Source organism: Mustelus asterias, chromosome 2, assembly GCF_964213995.1.
Source record: "Mustelus asterias chromosome 2, sMusAst1.hap1.1, whole genome shotgun sequence".
In the NCBI taxonomy this organism is placed as follows: Eukaryota; Metazoa; Chordata; class Chondrichthyes; order Carcharhiniformes; family Triakidae; genus Mustelus; species Mustelus asterias.
The window spans coordinates 3,324,873-3,341,384 of record NC_135802.1 but is presented as its reverse complement, the minus strand read 5'-3'; the positions used below and the strand labels follow the sequence as shown (position 1 = coordinate 3,341,384).

The 16,512-nt window shown below is 48.5% G+C and overlaps 1 protein-coding gene across 2 annotated transcripts in view; it reads right to left on the bottom strand.

Annotated features, from left to right (window-relative positions):
* Positions 1-16,249, bottom strand: part of fam83hb (family with sequence similarity 83 member Hb) — an 83,274-nt gene extending 67,025 nt beyond the window's left edge. The window contains exon 1 of one of the 2 annotated variants that reach the window (XM_078230220.1): positions 16,051-16,249. The gene's annotated coding sequence lies outside the window, so the exon portion shown is untranslated. The remainder of the gene's footprint in view (positions 1-16,050) is intronic. The other variant, XM_078230230.1, reaches the window with a different exon arrangement.
* Between the last annotated feature and the right edge of the window lie 263 nt (positions 16,250-16,512).

Here is a 16,512-nt window from a genome sequence, read left to right as displayed (position 1 = left end):
GGGAGAGACTCTCCCACCCGTCACGCTAATGTTCCAGCACAGGGAGAGACTCTCTCACCCGTCACGCTAATGTTCCAGCACAGGGAGAGACTCTCCCACCCCTCACGCTAATGTTCCAGCACAGGGAGAGACTCTCCCACCCGTCACGCTAATGTTCCAGCGCAAGGAGAGTCTCTCCCACCCGTCACGCTAATGTTCCAGCACAGGGAGAGACTCTCCCACCCGTCACGCTAATGTTCCAGCACAGGGAGAGACTCACCCACCCCATCACGCTAATGTTCCAGCACAGGGAGAGACTCTCCCACCCGTCACGCTAATGTTCCAGCGCAGCGGGGAGACTCTCCCACCCCATCACGCTAATGTTCCAGCACAGAGAGAGACTCTCCCACTCGTCACGCTAATGTTCCAGCACAGAGAGAGACTCTCCCACTCGTCACGCTAATGTTCCAGCACAGGGAGAGACTCTCTCACCCCGTCACGCTAATGTTCCAGTACAGGGAGAGACTCTCCCACCCGTCACGCTAATGTTCCAGCGCAGGGAGAGACTCTCCCACCCCGTCACGCTAATGTTCCAGCGCAGGGAGAGACTCTCTCACCCCGTCACGCTAATGTTCCAGTACAGGGAGAGACTCTCCCCCCGTCACGCTAATGTTCCAGCACAGGGAGAGACTCTCTCACCCCGTCACGCTAATGTTCCAGTACAGGGAGAGACTCTCCCACCCGTCACGCTAATGTTCCAGCGCAGGGAGAGACTCTCCCACCCCGTCACGCTAATGTCCCAGCACAGGGAGACACTCTCCCCCCGTCACGCTAATGTTCCAGCGTAGGGAGAGACTCTCCCACCCCGTCACGCTAATGTTCCAGCACAGGGAGAGACTCTCCCACCCGTCACGCTAATGTTCCAGCACAGGGAGAGACTCTCTCACCCGTCACGCTAATGTTCCAGCACAGGGAGACACTCTCCCACCCCGTCACGCTAATGTTCCAGCACAGGGAGAGACTCTCCCACCCGTCACGCTAATGTTCCAGCACAGGGAGAGACTCTCCCACCCCGTCACGCTAATGTTCCAGCACAGGGAGAGTCTCTCCCACCCGTCACGCTAATGTTCCAGCACAGGGAGAGACTCTCCCACCCCGTCACGCTAATGTTCCAGCACAGGGAGAGTCTCTCCCACCCGTCACGCTAATGTTCCAGCACAGGGAGAGACTCTCCCACCCGTCACGCTAATGTTCCAGCACAGGGAGAGACTCTCCCACCCCGTCACGCTAATGTTCCAGCACAGGGAGAGTCTCTCCCACCCGTCACGCTAATGTTCCAGCACAGGGAGAGACTCTCCCACCCCGTCACGCTAATGTTCCAGCACAGGGAGAGTCTCTCCCACCCGTCACGCTAATGTTCCAGCACAGGGTTTCAGCCTCCCAGGTGGGAATAGGCCCTGACCCCTGAAATCTAATGATATTCACTCTGCATTGCACAGAGTGTGGGAGATTCTAATCTGAACTCCCACTGAAAAACAGTGTGTATTATCCAGTTTTCCCATGAATTCAACACAGAATGAATCATAGAAACCCTACAGTGCAGAAGGAGGCCATTCGGCCCATCGAGTCTGCACCGACCACAATCCCACCCAGGCCCTACCCCCACATATTTACCCGCTAATCCCTCTAACCTACGCATCTCAGGACTCTAAGGGGCAATTTTTAACCTGGCCAATCAATCTAACCCGCACATCTTTGGACTGTGGGAGGAAACCGGAGCACCCAGAGGAAACCCACGCAGACACGAGGAGAATGTGCAAACTCCACACAGACAGTGACCCGAGCCGGGAATCGAACCCGGGACCCTGGAGCTGTGAAGCAGCAGTGCTAACCACTGTGCTACCGTGCCGCCCCAGCACAGGGGGCACAAAATGTTTTTGGGAAAATTCCACCCCCAGTCTCTGTCTATCAAAGGTTGCCACAGCATTTATGTGGCTGATTCTATCGAGTTTCTGGTCAACAGGGAGCTCAGCTTGTGAGAATTTGGAGATAGTTTTTATATTTATACAGCACTTTGCATAATCTCAGAGTATTCCAAAGTACGTTACAGCTGTGAAGTACTGTAGTCACTGTTACAATGTAGGACATGTCTCAGTCAACTTGTGCACAGCAAGATCCCACAAATGGCAATGTGATAACAACCAATAATTGAATTTTATAACGTTGATTGAGAGATAATGTTCATTGAGAGGATCTCTCCCTCAATGTCAACAAATCGTAGGAGATTGTCATCGACTTCAGGAAGCGTAAAGGAGAACATGCCCCTGTCTACATCATGTGGAGATGCCGGCGTTGGACTGGGGTGAACACAGTAAGAAGTCTCACAACACCAGGTTAAAGTCCAACAGGTTTATTTGGTAGCAAATACCATAAGCTTTCGGAGCACTGCTCCTTCGTCAGATGGAGTGGATATCTGTCTACATCAACAGGGACGAAGTAGAAAGCTTCAAGTTTTTAGGTGTCCAGATCACCAACAACCTGTCCTGGTCCCCCCATGCCGACACTATAGTTAAGAAAGCCCACCAACGCCTCTACTTTCTCAGAAAACTAAGGAAATTTGGCATGTCAGCTACGACTCTCACCAACTTTCACAAATGCACCATAGAAAGCATTCTTTCTGGGTGTATCACAGCTTGGTATGGGCTCCTGCTCTGCCCAAGACCGCAAGAAACTACAAAAGATTGTGAATGTAGCCCAATCCATCACGCAAACCAGCCTCCCATCCATTGACTCTGTCTACACTTCCCGCTGCCTCGGCAAAGCAGCCAGCATAATTAAGGACCCCACGCACCCCGGACATTCTCTCTTCCACCTTTTTCCATCGGGAAAAAGATACAAAAGTCTGAGGTCAAGTACCAACCGACTCAAGAACAGCTTCTTCCCTGCTGCTGTCAGACTTTTGAATGGACTTACCACGCATTAAGTTGATCTTTCTCTACACCCTAGCTATGACTGTAACACTACATTCCGCACACTCTCGTTTCCTTCTCTATGAATGGCATACTTTGTCTGTATAGCACGCAAAAAACAATACTTTTCACTGTATGTTAATACATGTGACAATAATAAATCAAATCAAAAAGTGGTGTGTCACAGGGATCAGTGCTGGGACCTCAACTTTGTACAATTTATAGAAATGACTTGGATAAAGGGACCAAAGGTATGGTTGCAAAGCTTGCTGACAACACAAAGATAGTTGAAAACTAAATTTATAAAGATGACATAAGGAGGCTGCAAAGGACATGATTGGGTGCGTGAGTGGCAAAAATCTGGCAAATGGACGATGATGAGGGCAAATGTGAAATGGTAAATTATGGCAGGAAGAATAAAAATGAAACTTATGGGAATGGTGAGAGATTCCAGGACTCTGAGATTCAGAGGGATCTGGTTGTCCTCAGGCAAGAATCACAAACGGAGAGTAGACAGGCACAAGTAGTTAGGAAAGCTAATAGAATGTCGGTGTTGCTGGCAGAGAATTCAATACAATAGTCGGGAGGTTATGCTTCAGTTATACAGGTATTGGTGAGATCACAGCTGGAGTCCTGTGTACTGTATTAGTCACCTTATTAAAGGAAAGATGTAAATACATTTGAAGCAGCTCAGAGAAGGTTTACTGGATGAACATCTGGAATGGTGGGTTTGTCTTGAGGGAAGGCTGGACAGGATAAGCTGGAGTTCAGAAAAGGGGACTATGGCGCAAAGAACATAGAACATAGAACATAGAAAGCCACAGCACAAACAGGCCCTTCGGCCCACAAGTTGCGCCGATCATATCCCTCCTCTAGGCCTATCTATAGCCCTCAATCCCATTAAATCCCATGTACTCATCCAGAAGTCTCTTAAAAGACCCCAACGAGTTTGCCTCCACCACCACCGACGTCAGCCGATTCCACTCACCCACCACCCTCTGAGTGAAAAACTTACCCCTGACATCTCCTCTGTACCTACCCCCCAGCACCTTAAACCTGTGTCCTCTCGTAGCAACCATTTCAGCCCTTGGTAATAGCCTCTGAGAGTCTACCCTATCCAGACCTCTCAACATCTTGTAAACCTCTATCAGGTCACCTCTCATCCTTCGTCTCTCCAGGGAGAAGAGACCAAGCTCCCTCAACCTATCCTCATAAGGCATGCCCCCCAATCCAGGCAACATCCTTGTAAATCTCCTCTGCACCCTTTCAATGACTTCAACATCTTTCCTGTAATGAGGTGACCAGAACTGCGCGCAGTACTCCAAGTGGGGTCTAACCAGGGTCCTATAAAGCTGCAGCATTATCTCCCGACTCCTAAACTCAATCCCTCGATTAATGAAGGCCAGTACGCCGTACGCCTTCTTGACCGCATCCTCCACCTGCGAGGCCGATTTAAGAGTCCTATGGACCCGGACCCCAAGGTCCTTCTGATCCTCTACACTGCTAAGAATGGTACCCTTCATATTATACTGCTGCTTCATCCCATTGGATCTGCCAAAATGGATCACTACACACTTATCCGGGTTGAAGTCCATCTGCCACTTCTCCGCCCAGTCTTGCATTCTATCTATGTCTCGCTGCAACTTCTGACATCCCTCCAAACTATCCACAACACCACCTACCTTGGTGTCGTCAGCAAACTTACCAACCCATCCCTCCACTTCCTCATCCAGGTCATTTATGAAAATGACAAACAGCAAGGGTCCCAGAACAGATCCCTGGGGCACTCCACTGGTCACTGACCTCCATGCAGAGAAAGACCCCTCCACAGCCACTCTCTGCCTTCTGCAGGCAAGCCAGTTCTGGATCCACAAGGCAACAGCCCCTTGGATCCCATGCCCTCTCACTTTCTCAAGAAGTCTTGCATGGGGGACCATATCGAACGCCTTGCTGAAGTCCATATAGACCACATCCACCGCTCTTCCTTCGGCAATGTGTTTGGTCACATTTTCAAAGAACTCAACCAGGCTCGTAAGGCACGACCTGCCCTTGACAAAGCCGTGCTGACTACTTTTGATCATACTAAACTTCTCTAGATGATCATAAATCCTGTCTCTCAGGATCCTCTCCATCAACTTACCAACCACTGAGGTTAGACTCACCGGTCGGTAATTTCCCGGGCTGTCCCTGTTCCCTTTCTTGAATATAGGGACCACATCTGCAATCCTCCAATCCTCCGGAACCTCTCCCGTCTCCATCGACGATGCAAAGATCATCGCCAAAGGCTCCGCAATCTCCTCCCTCGCCTCCCAAGGTTTTGTTTTATTTTATTCATTCTTGTGAATGTTTCTTGGGCATGTGTGAATTTTGCCCCCGGGAAGCTGTCTATTTGTGTTGCCCCATTGGGACAGTGGTCAATCCTACACAGGTTTGAGTCCCCTGTGACTATTATGGGTTTTATTGGTGTGAGGGTCCAGTCTCTGGTTTTTGGTCTGTGTTTGGGTGCCTTGTGCGTTCTGAGCATTCTTGTTTGATTGCGTGTTGGTGTTCCCTCTATGTGCTGTTCCCGTGTAGTGGGGGGTCTTATATATTTCCCCTCTATCCCTGTATTGTTTGCTCCCCTTCTGTTCTTCCCCTGCTGGGGTGGGCTGCTGTGGTTCTGTTCTGCCACCTCCCCCTGGTTCCTTCCCTGAGAGTCCTCCTTGGAGGGTGTTGGGCGACTACCTGTGCCGGGGGGTGTGTTATTCTGTTTTTCTATATGTCAAGAAGCCTCCTTGCCCCTTTGTAGATTTGGAGTTGTGGGCGTTGTGTTTTGCATTACACTCCTGTCCCTCCTAGTTTTGTTCCCGGTTGTGTTTTGGGTCTGGTGTTAGTGCTCCATGTGGTGTCGCATGTGTCCCTGTTTTCCCTCCCCGGGGACCAGTGTGTTGCTGTTTTGTTTCTGTCCGGTTATTGATTTCCGATGTGTTGTTGTGTGACTGGATGAGGATATCCCTGTTTTGGCTCTGGGTGTTGGATTCCCATCTATCTATTCCTTTCCCCCTTTCCTGTTCCTCCCCTGTCCAGTCATCTGTTTCCCTCAGCTCTGCCCTTTCCTTCGTTCGGATTTGTCGGGAATATTTTTCTAATCATCATCTTAAATAGTTCATCCCTGGTGAGATTTGGGGCTTGCCTTTCTCGTTGTGTCCTTCTCTTTTTCCCTGTGGTGTTCGGGATTTCCCTAATGTCTGTTGTTTCCCTTGTGGATTCCTGTAATTTTGGTCTCTATCTTGGTTATTTTCCTGTCTGTTTTCCTGTTCTGTCCGGGGTCTTTTTTTTGGGGGTGTTGGGGGGTTGTGGCCGTCTCTCAGGGGGCTGAGTGGGGGTGGGTTCCGTGTTTTCCCAGTCCCGTGTTGTTATCCTCTGTTTGTTTTTGTGTAATGGGTTGTTGGGATGGTCAGTGATGCAATATTTTCATCCCCACTATCTGTTTCACCTGTATACCTGTTATGCCATGTTGTTGGTGTTTCCCTGGTTGGTGTGTCCCGTTTTGTCAGTGTTACCCTGTGTTGCATCCCTCTCCATGTTAATCGTGATTTGTATGTCCTCGCCGCGTTCCATTCTACTCTTGTTAGTGGCTGTCTCCCTGTTGCGTATTGTGTTGCTCACTGTGTCCTCCCCCATGTGTCTTCTTGTGTTGTGTTGCCCCAATTATTATTCCTTTTACCTGTAATCTGTTGGGTGCGTTCCCTGATTCTCTGTAGTGTTGTGTGTGTGGCCCTGTCCCCCATGTTTTTTCTATTCCGCTTAAACGCTGCGTCCAAGACCTCCTCAGTGCGGGGTCTGTTCTTACTCTCCCTTCCCATTCTTTGCTCCATCTTTCCAGATTAGGCATCTTGTCCAATTTTCTGCATTTATTCATAATTGTTTCTCTGTGTCCCTTGTTATGTCTGCTGGTTTAATTACTGTCATTAGGTATTTTGTTATTTTTCTGATTCCCCGAGGGCCCTCTGGTTCTGATTCAAGGTGCACTCGGTGATGTGCTGCCTGGGTCATTTTGTATGCTATTTTTACTGCTGTTCCAAAGCCATCGTTACCCCGTTTTGTTTCTTGTGTTCCCTCTCTGTGGCCTGTGATAGTTAGTCTTCTACTGGGGTTTGTGTGTGTCCATGAGATGGTCTCGCCCTGTGTCGAGCTGTATAGGTTTTGTGATCGATCTGTTATGTTTTCCTGGAGATCTGTATCTTCTTCCCCCTGTTCCCGTGGAGCTTGTGTTTGTGTCTCCCCAAAGTTCCGGGCTGTCTAATAGGGTATCCCGTGTCCCTTTGTTCCTCCTCTGACTTTTCGGTGTTCCAAAGAACAAAGAAAATTACAGCACAGGAACAGGCCCTTCGGCCCTCCAAGCCTGCACCGACCATGCTGCCCGACTGAACTAAAACCCCCTACCCTTCCGGGGACCATATCCCTCTATTCCCATCCTATTCATGTATTTGTCAAGACGCCCCTTAAAACTCACTACCGTATCCGCTTCCACTACCTCCCCCGGCAACGAGTTCCAGGCACCCACCACTCTCTGTGTAAAAAGTCTGCCTCGTACATCTCCTTTAAACCTTGCCCCTCGCACCTTAAACCTGTGCCCCCCTAGTAATTGACTCTTCCACCCAGGGAAAAAGCTTCTGACTATCCACTCTGTCCATGCCTCTCATAATCTTGTAGACTTCTATCAGGTCTCCCCTCAACCTCCGTCGTTCCAGTGAGAACAAACCAAGTTTCTCCAACCTCTCCTCATAGCTAATGCCCTCCATGCCAGGCAACATCCTGGTAAATCTTTTCCGTACCCTCTCCAAAGCCTCCACATCCTTCTGGTACTGTGGCGACCAGAATTGAACACTATATTCCAAGTGCGGCCTCACGAAGGTTCTATAAAGCGTCAACATGACTTGCCAATTTTTAAACTCAATGCCCCGGTTCAAACCAGTTACATTTTCCTCCAAATCATTTATATATATATTACAAACAGCAAAGGGCCCAGCACTGATCCCTGAGGAACACCACTTGTCACAGCCCTCCATTCAGAAATGCACCCTTCCCTGTCTGTTTCCTGGCTTTCCCTGTTTGTGTTCCCCAAATCCCAATATATTGAGTAAACCCCATCCCCCCTCACTTTCCTCCCCGTGTCCCCCATGTTCCGCTGTTCCCTTGCTCCCATGTGGTTGGGTTGTTGGCTGCCTCCTCCTTCTGTGCTTCCCTGGGAATCCCCTGTATTCTCCGTGGTGATGCTATTCTCAGTGTACGGCTGTTCTGACCTATTGTCCTTGTATTTTCCTCTTTCCGTTCCTCCATTGGTCCCCCAATGTTCTATCCTGTCATCCCTGTCCTGGTTCACCTGTTGGTCTCCCACGTCCATTTCGGGGAATAGTTTGGTGTCCTGGGCTCTTGTTCTATTCCTCAGTATCCTGATCCCTCCTCGTGGTCCCTCCCTGGTGCCCCAGGTCTGTTTTCATCTGAAGCTGCTGTAGGTCGAGTCCAGGTCCTGCTCGGGTTCATTCAGCTCCCATTTGTTCCACATCCGGGCATGGCTGTGTATAGTGTTTGGCCATTCTTGCCATCTCTCTCCATTAGAACCGTACTGAGGCTTAATTTTGCCCTCTTGGCCTGCATCACGACCGGTTTTGCTGCTTTCTTGCACTTAGTCGAGCGATAATACCACTCGGCCATCGCCTCCCCATGACAACACCTTTATGGGGTGGCAATTACCTAGTGGTATTATCAGCTGCCCTCAGGCAACTAGGGATGGGCAATAAATGCTGGCCAGCCAGCGACACCCATGTCCCACAAATGAATAAAATAAAATGGACTGTCATCCAGACACCCAGAGTTAAGCTCAGGGGACACGAGTTTGATTAACAAAATCTGGAATTATAAGTCATAAAAACTCATGTAGTTCATTATTGTTCCTTTAGGGAAGGAAATCTGCCATTGTTACCTTGTCTGGTCTACACATGATGCAAGCATGGCACTCAGTTCAAGGGCAATCAGTGATGCCCACATCTCTGCATGAAGAAGTTGTTAGAGGACTTGACAGAATTTAGAATTCGAGGTCACTTATTAAAACTAAATGGTCGCCCATTTAGGAGAGTTGAGGAAAGAAATTCTCTCAGAAGATTGAGAGAGTTTGGGATTCTCTTTCTCAGAATCTGGTTCAGGCAGATCCTTTGAATATCTTTAAGACAGAGGTAGATAAATTCTTGATAAGAAAGTTGGAAGGAGCAGGAATGCGAAGTTGACGTTAAGATCAGATCAGCTATGACCTCATTAAGAGGCGGAGCAGGATCGAGGGGCCAAGTGGCCTACTCCAGTTCATACATCAGAATGAACGATTACCCAGTCTATACTCTGAGACACACCATGATTACCGTATTACCCTTGTTACCGGGTGGCACAGTGGTTAGCACTGCTGCCTCACAGCGCCAGGGACCCGGGTTCAATTTCGACCTTGAGTGATTGTGTGGAGTTTGCACATTCTCCCCATGTCTGCGTGAGTTTCCTCCGGGTGCTCCGGTTTCCTCCCACAGTCTGAAAGACGTGCTGGTTAGGTGAATTGGCCATGCTAAATTCTCCCTCAGTGTACCCGAACAGGCGCCAGAGTGCGACGAGTGGGGGATATTCACAGTAACTTCATTGCAGTGTTAATGTAAGCCTACTTATGACACTAATAAATAAACTTTAAAAACATGCATCTCACATTTCCTGATTGATACCGTGCTCGACAGTTATCTGGTGGTGCCACTGTTATCTGGTAACTTATAAACAGCTCCTCCCAAAATTGTTCGCACTTTCTGTTTCTCAGGTTCACCCAAACTGATTCTACATCTTAGAACAAAGAACAAATCACAGCACAGGAACAGGCCCTTCGGCCCTCCCAGCCTGTGCCGATCATGATGCCCGAACTAAACTAAAAATAACCTTCCGCCCTTACTCGGTCCGTATCCCTCTATTCCCTCCCTATTCATGCACCCATCCAGATGCCTCTTAAATGTTGCTAATGTTCCTGCTTCCACCACCTCCTCTGGCAGCGCGTTCCAGGCACCCACCCCTCTCTGTGTGAAAAACTTCCCCCGCACATCTCCCTTAAACTCTCCCCCTCTCACCTTGAACCTGTGCCCCCGTGTAATTGACACTTCCACCCTGGGGAAAAGCCTCTGATTATCCACCCTGTCTGTGCCTCTCATCATTTTGTAGACCTCTATCAGGTCTCCCCTCAGCCTCCATCTTTCCAGTGAAAACAATCCCAGTTTATTCAACCTCTCCTCATAGCCGACACCCTCGAGACCAGGCAACATCCTGGTGAACCTTCTTTACACTCTCTCCAAAGCTCCCCTGTCCTTCTGGTAGTGCGGTGACCAGAACTGCACGCAATACTCCAAATGCAGCCTAACCAAGGTTTTATATAGCTGCAACGTGATTTCCCAACTCCTGTACTCAGTGCCCCGGCTGATGAAGGCAAGCATGCCATATACCTTCTTAATCACCTTGGTCACCTGTGTTGCCACTTTTAGGGAACTGTGGACCTGTACGCCCAGATCCCTCTGTATGTTAATGTTCCTCAGGGTTCTGCCATTTACAGTATAATTCACACCTAAATTTGATCCTTCAAAATGCAGCACCTCACATTTGTCCGGATTAAACTCTATCTCCTCTAGGTGCTGTCTGTCTGTCCCAGTGTCCTCCTCTCACACTCTCCCCAATCCAGCTGATTATTTGCTGCCTGCAGGCACTGATTGCTTCATTATCAATGGTACGGAACATTGTGCAGGCACCAGCAAACAGCTCTGACCTTATGATGGAAGAAAGGGTATTATTGATTCAGGTACAGATCGTTGGGACTGGGAAGCTGCTCTGAATAATCTCGACTGTGCTGTCCGCCTCCAGGCGCTGAACAAGATCGTTTGCATCCATTTCATCCTCAGACCAAATCAGAGTTTGACCCCATGTTATCTCCATCAAGGCTTGTGTGCCTGCAGCTCTACATTGTCCCGATCTCAGTCCAGTTGCTGCTAAAGCTCTGTGGGTCGCACTGTCATCGGCAGACTCAGCTGTTCCAATGCTGTCTTTGTGTGCTTTCAACTGTAGCTCCTATCTCTTTCCAAGCCAAGCCTCACTCACCTATCTTTGCATCTGTTCCTGGCACCTGCTCCTGTTTAAAATTTACAGCCTGGTGCTTTGTCCCAATGCAATTCTGTAAACATCCTTTCCTTCCCCATAAACTCTGCATTCTACTGACATTGGCGTCTTGTGCATCCTTTCCTCATGACCATCTGACCTCATGTCACCTTTCCTGGTTCATAACATCATAAGAAACAGGAGCAGTAAACCATTCGGCCCCTCGAGCCTGCTCTCCCATTCAATAAGATCATGGCTGATCTGATGGTGACTTCATTTCCACTTTCCTGCCTGTCCCCTCATAATCCTCAACTCCCTTATCAATCAAAATCTGCCTTAAATATACTCCATGAGCCCCAGTCCCCACTGCTCACTGGGATAGAATATTCCAAAGATTAATGATCCTTAGAGAACAAATTGCCTCCTAGTCATAGAACATAGAACATAGAACAGTACAGCACAGAACAGGCCCTTCGGCCCACGATGTTGTGCCGACCTTCATCTGAAACCAAGATCAAGCTATCCCACTCCCTACCATCCTGATGTGCTCCATGTGCCTATCCAATAACCGCTTAAATGTTCCTAAAGTGTCTGACTCCACTATCACTGCAGGCAGTCCATTCCACACCCCAACCACTCTCTGCGTGAAGAACCTACCTCTGATATCCTTCCTATATCTCCCACCATGAACCCTATAGTTATGCCCCCTCGTAATAGCTCCATCCACCCGAGGAAATAGTCTTTGAACGTTCACTCGATCTATCCCCTTCATCATTTTATAAACCTCTATTAAGTCTCCCCTCAATCTCCTCCGCTCCAGAGAGAACAGCCCCAGCTCCCTCAACCTTTCCTCATAAGACCGACACTCCAAACCAGGCAGCATCCTGGTAAATCTCCTCTGCACTCTTTCCAGCGCTTCCACATCCTTCTTATAGTGAGGTGACCAGAACTGCACGCAATATTCCAAATGCGGTCTCACCAAGGTCCTGTACAGTTGCAGCATAACCCCACGGCTCTTAAACTCCAACCCCCTGTTAATAAAAGCTAACACACTATATGCCTTCTTCACAGCTCTATCCACTTGAGTGGCAACCTTTAGAGATCTGTGGATATGGACCCCAAGATCTCTCTGTTCCTCCACAGTCTTCAGAACCCTACCTTTGACCCTGTAATCCACATTTAAATTAGTCCTACCAAAATGAATCACCTCACATTTATCAGGGTTAAACTCCATTTGCCATTTTTCAGCCCAGCTTTGCATCCTATCTATGTCTCTTTGCAGCCTACAACACCCCTCCACCTCATCCACTACTCCACCAATCTTGGTGTCATCAGCAAATTTACTGATCCACCCTTCAGCCCCCTCCTCTAAGTCATTAATAAAAATCACAAAGAGCAGAGGACCAAGCACCGATCCCTGCGGCACTCCGCTAGCAACCTGCCTCCAGTCCGAAAATTTTCCATCCACCACCACCCTCTGTCTTCGATCAGACAGCCAGTTACCTATCAAATCGGCCAACTTTCCCTCTATCCCACACCTCCTCACTTTCATCATAAGCCGACCATGGGGGACCTTATCAAACGCCTTACTAAAATCCATGTATATGACATCAACCGCCCTACCTTCATCAACACACCTAGTTACCTCCTCAAAAAATTCTATCAAATTTGTGAGGCACGATTTGCCCTTCACAAATCCGTGCTGACTATCCCGGATTAATCCGCATCTTTCTAAATGGTTGTAAATCCCATCCCTAAGGACCTTTTCCATCAATTTACCAACCACCGAAGTCAGACTAACCGGTCTATAATTACCAGGGTCATTTCTATTCCCTTTCTTAAACAGAGGAACAACATTTGCCACTCTCCAGTCCTCTGGCACCATCCCCGTGGACAGCGAGGACCCAAAGATCAAAGCCAAAGGCTCTGCAATCTCATCCCTCGCCTCCCAAAGAATCCTAGGATACATTTCATCAGGCCCAGGGGACTTATCGACCTTCAGTTTATTCAAAACTGCCAGGACATCCTCCCTCCGAACATCTATTTCCTCCAGCCTATTAGCCTGTAACACCTTCTCTTCCTGAAAAACATGGCCCCTCTCCTTGGTGAACACTGAAGAAAAGTATTCATTCATCACCTCGCCTATCTCTACTGATTCCATACACAAGTTCCCACCACTGTCCTTGACCGGCCCTAACCTCACCCTGGTCATTCTTTTATTCCTCACATAAGAGTAAAAAGCCTTGGGGTTTTCCTTGATCCGACCCGCCAAGGACTTCTCATGTCCCCTCCTAGCTCTCCTCAGCCCCTTTTTCAGCTCATTCCTTGCTAACTTGTAACCCTCAATCGAGCCATCTGAACCTTGTTTCCTCATCCCTACATAAGCTTCCCTCTTCCTTTTCACAAGACATTCCACCTCTTTTGTGAACCACGGTTCCCTCACTCGGCCATTTCCTCCCTGCCTGACAGGGACATACCTATCAAGGACACCCAGTATTTGTTCCTTGAAAAAGTTCCACTTTTCATCAGTGCCTTTCCCTGACAGTTTCTGTTCCCATCTTATGCCCCCTAATTCTTGCCTAATCGCATCATAATTACCTCTCCCCCAATTGTAAGCCTTGCCCTGCCATCCGGCCCTATCCCTCTCCGTTGCAATAACAAAAGACACCGAATTGTGGTCACTATCTCCAAAGTTCTCTCCCACAACCAAATCTAACACTTGGCCCGGTTCATTTCCCAGTACCAAATCCAATGTGGCCTCACCCCTTGTCGGCCTATCCACATATTGTGTCAGGAAACCCTCCTGCACACACTGCACAAAAACGTCCCCATCCAAACTATTTGACCTACAAAGGTTCCAATCAATATTTGGAAAGTTAAAGTCCCCCATGACATAGAGGGCAGAGAAGGACTTTCAGCTCATCGAGTCCTCGTGTCCATCTTAAATGGCAGACCCTGACACTTAAACTTTGTTCCCTATAATTTCCCCAGGAGAAGAATCAACCTCCCAACATCCACTCTCAAACCCCCTCAGATTCGGAAATCTTTCAACAAAATCCCCTTTAACTCTTCTAAACACTAATGAGTCGAGGCCCAACCTGCTCAGGCATTCTTCATAAAACAATCCCCTCATCCCAGGTATCAGGCTAGTGAATTTTCTTCCAAGGCAAGTTCCTCCCTCCTTAAGTAAGGTGACCAAAACTGTACACGGTACTCCAGGTGTGCTTTCCCCAATGCCCTCTACAGCTGTAGCAAGGCTTCCCTACTTTTATACACTAACCACTCCTCCCCCTCCCCACACAAAACCCCCTATCCCAGCCACATTCCATTTCCCTCCTGAATGACTTGTTGTACCTGCATGATAACATGCCACAGATCCATTCCTGTCTAATGATGTAAATGGCACGACACAAGTGCAAGTAACTTTCATCACAGCAACACTCACAGGGACTTTCTGACACCCACAGCGCTGCATTAGTGACATTCAGGGGAGGCAATGGCGTAGTGGTATTCTCACTGGACTAGTAATCCAGAGAGCCAAGGTAATACTCTGGAGACCCGAGTTCAAATCCCACCACGGTAAATGGTGAAACATGAATTCAATCAAAAATATCGGGAACTGAAAGTCTGAAGAATGACCGTGAAACCACTGCCGATTGTCATAAAAACCCATCTTTGTTTTTGTTTGTTCATGGGCGTCGCTGACTGGCCAGAATTTATTGTCCTTTCCTGGTTGCCGGAAGGCAGTTGAGAGTCAACCACATTGCTGTGGCTCTGGAGTCACATGTAGGCCAGACCGGGTAAGGACGGCAGATTTCCTTCCCTAAAGGACATTATTGACCCAGATGGGTTTTTCCAACAATCGACAATGGTTTCATGGTCATCAGTAGATTCTTAATTCCAGATATTTTTGATTGAATTCTAATTGCACCATTTGCCGTGGCGGGATTCGAACCCGGGTCCCCAGAACATTAGCTGAGTTTCTGGATTAATAGTCTAATGATAATGCCACTAGGCCATCGCCTCCCCTCTGGTTCACCAACACCTCTACTTTCTCAGGAGGCTAAGGAAATTTGGCATGTCAACTACAACTCTCACCAACTTTTACAGATGCACCAGGGAAAGCATTCTTTCTGGGTGTATCACAGCTTGGTATGGGCTCTTGCTCTGCCCAAGACTGCAAGGAGCTACAAAAGGTCATGAATAAATCCCAATCCATCACGCAAACCAGCCTCCCATCCACTGACTCTGTCTACACTTGCCGCTGCCTCAGAAAAGCAGCCAGCATAATTAAGGACCCCACACATTCTCTCTTCCACCTTCTTCGGTCGGGAAAAAGATACAAAAGTCTGAGGTCACGTACCGACCGACTCAAGAACAGCTTCTTCCCGGCTGCTGTCAGACTTTTGAATGGACCTACCTTGCATTAAGTTGACCTTTCTCTACACCCTAGCTATGACTGTGACACTACATTCTGCACTCTCTCCTTTCCTTCTCCATGAATGGTATGCTTTGTCTGTATAAGCCATGATGTTATTGAATGGCGGGGCAGGCTCGAGAGGCTAGATGGCCTACTCCTGCTCCTATTTCTCATGTTCTTATGTATAGCACGCAAGAAACAATACTTTTCACTGTGTGTTAATACATCTGACAATAATAAATCAAACCAAATAATGTCCTTTAGGGAATGAAATCTGCTGTCCGTACCCTGTCTGACAGGTCTCTGTAGAGCCACAGCAATGTGGTTGACTCTTCAATGTTCTCTGAAAGGGGAGTTCGGGATGGGTAATAAATGCTGGCCCTGCCAACAACGTCCATATCCCGTAAAATGAACAATAAAAAGTCACAGCAACATAAGCACCAACCTGTGTGAACAAGAGTGAGTGATAGTGACAGGAACTTTCCTGTACACAAACCCCTGAATTAGTGACAGTCACAGGGACACAGCTTGCTCACTTACCTACCCCTCGGCTCTGGACTGTGGCAAGTTTCGATTTTGCGCTTGCCAATAGCTCCTGCCCAGGTAGTTGCAGAGAGCCCTCCCTCGCTGTTGCTGGCTGGGGGCGACACAGTCTGTCTACCTGCTGCAAGGGAGTGAGGGAGGCGGCTGCAGGGTCGCTTCCAGCGCTTCCCGGCTCCAAACTCCAGCGCTCACATCCGACAGGGAATGTGCTCACCTACCTCCACCGCTCAGAGCCAGGGAAGCTGCCTCTACTCCGGAGGAACCTGGAACTCCACATCCGGTAAAGGGAGCTGGTCCCTCCCAGCAGGGTGTGGAGGGTGTACTGACTTACACACTCTGAACAAACTTTCACCCAGTACAAAGCTGCTGGAACTTCACAACCACTGCCTGAAAATCAGCAGTGTTCCAATTGCAGCAAATAAAATCCATCTTCCAGCTTTCTGTTCATTGCTGGCTGAA